The sequence below is a fragment of the Acartia tonsa genome, chromosome 8 (assembly GCF_053477335.1).
Source record: "Acartia tonsa isolate MP-2025a chromosome 8, ASM5347733v1, whole genome shotgun sequence".
In the NCBI taxonomy this organism is placed as follows: Eukaryota; Metazoa; Arthropoda; class Copepoda; order Calanoida; family Acartiidae; genus Acartia; species Acartia tonsa.
This window is the reverse complement of record NC_137267.1, coordinates 31,175,888-31,180,752: the sequence shown is the minus strand read 5'-3', so window position 1 is coordinate 31,180,752 and position 4,865 is coordinate 31,175,888.

Genomic DNA, 4,865 nt, shown 5'->3' with positions numbered 1-4,865 from the left:
ATAATTCATTGAGAAATAAGGGCTGCAGATGCTTAAAAATACTTTTTCGAGGGTCATGCTGTATTTCTTGACAAAATAAGTGCCCCCCCCCTCTCCCCTATTTTTGAATTTTTTTATTAATTGAAAATACTTAATTCTAGCTCTAACCCATAGGGACTAAACGATTATAGGGTAGTTTCTTTTAACCTCACCCAAGGTAAGCACCTATAGTACTGTTTTATATGTTTGTGATCCAGATATTGGGGAAAACAACCCTTCGTTTACTGTCAATATGACTAAAGTCCTTTGTTGCTATTATAACAATACAAACTAAATTATAGAAAAAACATGACAATTCTAGAATCACTTTCATTTTCCAATCTATGTATGTTAGTTCAAACCAACATAAAATGGGTATTTTTTGGATAATATTCTGGATGTATATCAATGTATCTAAGCAGAACTAAACTATAAATTTGGCCTGTCCGTAGTCCTATCGAGTGAAAAATATTTATCTTAAGAATTTCAAATATGAAATCTTAATGATACGTTACATACAAATATAATGTACTCGTTTTTTTTTAAATTATTGTTTTATCTAGAATCTTCAATCAGATACTGCACAAATTTTAATAATTTAAAAAGAAAGAATATTTATTTTTTTCTTCTCTCTTGTATAATGTTGAAACAATAAATGCTGGTAGCACATTGAAAATAGAAAAACATCATTAAAAATCGACCAACCTATATAGTACGGACCTACATTCACATAGAAAAGCTGTGTTGATAAAAAGAGGGTTTTGTTGATAATTGTTGTATTGTTCTAACTTTTCTTAATCTTCTTATTTCTTTTGATCACGGGAATTTACACAGAGAAAATGGATAGAAAAATTTTGAAAGAAAATATAAGTTGTATGTTGTTTCTAGAAAGACTTAAACAAAGTACTTTGTCAAAGCCCAAACCCAAAAGGATTCAAATTAAGGCGTATTTTTCCCCTTTATTGTAGCCAAAGACCAAAAAGAGTGGTTTAATGACAGTTTGATAATTGTTTAATTAATTTAATTAAGGACATTTATATATAAAAAAACAACATCCCATTAATAAAAATAAGTTAAGTTTTTTTTGTTGTTAATTATTTACGATTTCTCAAGCCACTGAACCAATTTAGGGAAGATTCACATAAGCCCCGGGATGGTTTTTGCTTTCTATATAATAAAACAAAAAAAATAACAAAGTAAAATATGGAAAGTATTTTGGACCTTGGACAAAAGTTATGGAATCAAAGTGTTTATAAAATAATACAGCTAAAATATTTTTCTAAGATTCTCTATCCATCTTTTCCCTGAATTTTATCTTCCCGTAAGTTTTTACTACCCAGAAATTAATAAACTACAAACTTTTCTTTCAAATATATATTTTACCATAGTTATATCTTTTACTAAACAGAATCCATAATTTGTTTTTTGGTAAAACAAAGACAATTATGGCCATAATATATTCAATACTCCAATAATAAAAAAGTACAGTAAATTGTATTCAGTAAATTCAAAATTCAAATTAGAAGTAATAAAAAAATTATAATGTCTAGAGCTACTGTAAGCGTTTGTATTAGTGTGTTTGTGTGAGCCAGTCTGTACAGGGTTGTGTTGATGTACAGAAAGCGGGATTATTAGACTATTAAAAAGAGCATTGTACTTTGTAAACAAGAAAAAAATGGTCAATTTTCTTAACTTACTTTGCGAAATAACGGAGTGATTGACGTATAGTCATGCTATAAATATAGAGTAGCTGCGTAATGAAAAGACATGCTTTCCCTTTACGGTTCAAAACCGGTTTAATTGCTATGTAAAGTGATAGTTCTAGGTCATTAAGAAATTTTCATACTATTGTTCAAGGAAGAAACAAATATTTATCTGTTTTTCTAATCCAAAAACAAAATTTAATCATTTAAGTAACTTTGTAACACACTACTTCTTTATAATCATAAAATAATACAAAAGATATAGGTATATCTACATTGTAGATAGGTATACCTAATATGTAAATTTATACATTATTATATTTTTAACTAATTATAAAATAAATTATTAAGTTTATCTTGATATAAGATGTTTAATAAGGGTATACGTTATTATATAAATGTTTTGTTTAAAACATATTATCTTATTGTCATCAATTCAAAGTTGAAACCAAAAAAATCATGTCATAACTGGGTGTCTTAAAATTCTATAAAAACAACTTATATTTAAATTTAATGGTTATACGGTATACTAAATACGAATGAATAATTTTACTTTTTACACGTTACGTATAGACGAACACATTCTTTGTGAAGAAAAGGTGCGCATTTTAAATTTCACATTTAATAAAACGAAAAAAAACACTATTTAGAAAAGCAACAAAAAGTCTGAAGTGAGTCTCCTCTCTCGGAGAAGTTATATTTGTAACTACTACTACTACTCAGCTTCCGACAACCACCGGAGATTTCTCGGAGTTGTATGCAGACAAAATAACCAATACTTTTATTTTAGTACAAAGTTTCAAAAAAATATGCATAAGATAAAAGCTTTTGATATTAAACTTTCAAGATTTATGTAGTTAGAGATTTTAAATAAAAAATTTCCATTTGTAGTTATGAAGCTACTTTAAAACTAGGTTATGTCTGACGACAGTGAATCAATAATAGCAAACAGTTTTTTTTTCAAATTCTCACAAACCATTACTTAGTTGAGCTATTTAATCCAAATTTATGTATGTTATTGATGCGCTACTTATATGGTCTGAATTATACTTATTGTTTGTATGCTTTCGTTTTATTTTTTGGGTTTTTTTTTCAAAACTTGGCCGTTTCACAAAAACACCGCTGGAGAAAAATCCGGGAGTTAACCAACAAACCATGAGGTAAGAAGAGAAGGATATTTAGAGAATGGGTGGAGTTTGGGTGCTTGGGGAGGGGCGGGAGATAACATAGGAAAATGGGTAAAAAGGGGAAGGATTAAGGAAAAATATAACCTACAGCTTTTATATAGGAATCATATTATTCTAATAACATGAACAATTATTAGGGGAAGAAAGGAAGGGTATTTTCTAATAGATATTTACTGGGGGTAAATAATTAAGAATAGGGTGTTTAATCTTAAATATAAGCGTCCTTAAATTGAAAGCCAGTACGTCATTTGTTTTAAACCTTAGAATGTTGTTTTAGTCAGTTTGACCAAAGCAAAGCATTTGATTCATTCGAATCCGGTGGATAGGAACCGGTTCTCATAAATACGAAAAATCTATGTCTAGCATCGTATTATATCCAGCTTTCTACGAATATAAAAATGTACAAAAATCTGGTTTTAATCTTATAATTGTACATTCTATATCCGCGGAAAGCTGTTTATAATACGATACGAGAAATAACTATTCTCGTATTTTTTCGTATCCGGTGAATGGGAACCGGTTCTCATCCATACAAAAAACTATGTCTAGCATCGTATTATATTCAGCTTTCTACGAATATAAAAATGTACAATCATAAGATTAAAACCAGTTTTTTTTACCCGTGCCTTCGGCACCTCGGGGCTATAAAAAAAGGTTTTAATCTTATACTTGTACATTCTATATCCGCGGAAAGCTGTTCGTAAAACGATGCGAGAAATAACTATTAAGACTTCCAAAAGTAAAAAGAATAACATGATATTAATAATCTGTATGCATATAAAATTTGTAGTTAAAATATAATTTTCCTAAAAAAGGAAAACAGTTAGATAAAGTCTATTTATTGAAATTCAAATATTGAATTGGGAGCAATAATCTAAAATCATTAGTAGAGCTAGAAATAAAAAAAAATATACAAGATATAATTCCTAGAAAAAAAACAGCTACTCCCAAAGTAAATTTATAAATAAAAAATCTTTAATATTTCTAAACTTTATCTGTATTCTAAGAATAACTGTATTAATTCCAATTTTTCAACCATTCATTAGCAAGTATTTGTCTTTGAGTGTTTTTCTACAGATATAAAAATCATAGTAAAATATTGCGAAATAAAAACACACATAATGCTTGGTAAAAAGTTTGTTGAAATTTCTGATGAATTATCTCCCTCTGAGATGATATGATAAAACTGCAAATTTATTTGCAAAATGTGTGTCACCCTCCTAACTTGCACATTTTGCATTTTGCAAAAAAAAGGTGATTATATTCATTAGAATCGAAGCTTTTAAAACAAATTCAAAACGAAGTAATCTTAGTGAGAGAGAGGTGTCTTTAAAGGGAAAGCGGAATGTTTTATGAGTGACGTCATAAAAATACGTCTAACAAGGAAGGACGAGAGGAGAAGTAGGGAAGGAAACTCCTAAAAAGAGAAAGATAATAGACGTATTTTTGTTACGTCACACATGACACTTTCTGCTGTTCCATCTCAAAAGATTATCTTATTATAATGCAGAGGTGAGATCAATTATAGATAATTTGAAGTTTGTTCCAAAATTTTCTGGATGTTTTGATGTAGAATACTTTAAAATTCCATTAATTCTAAATGACATAGGTTAGAGTGTTATTTATTTATTAATTTTATTGCAGCTTTGCTCCTAAAAAACTATGCAAATAAAAATAATCAATGCACTATTAATGTTTAATGAAGAATGCACTTTTAATCACATTTGGTGTTATCTATCTACTTTTGCAGGATTTTAACATTTATAAGGATATGAACATAAATAAATGCGTCGTCAGTCAGTCAGTCACAGTCAATTACTTGTGAGTAGTTAATATATATGATATGCTATAATTAAGACTGTATCAAAAAAAATATTTGAAATCTAAAATATTTACATTTATTATCAGTATCAGATAGTTCTGAGTTTTATTTGTTAAAATGCGCTCTCGAATTTAA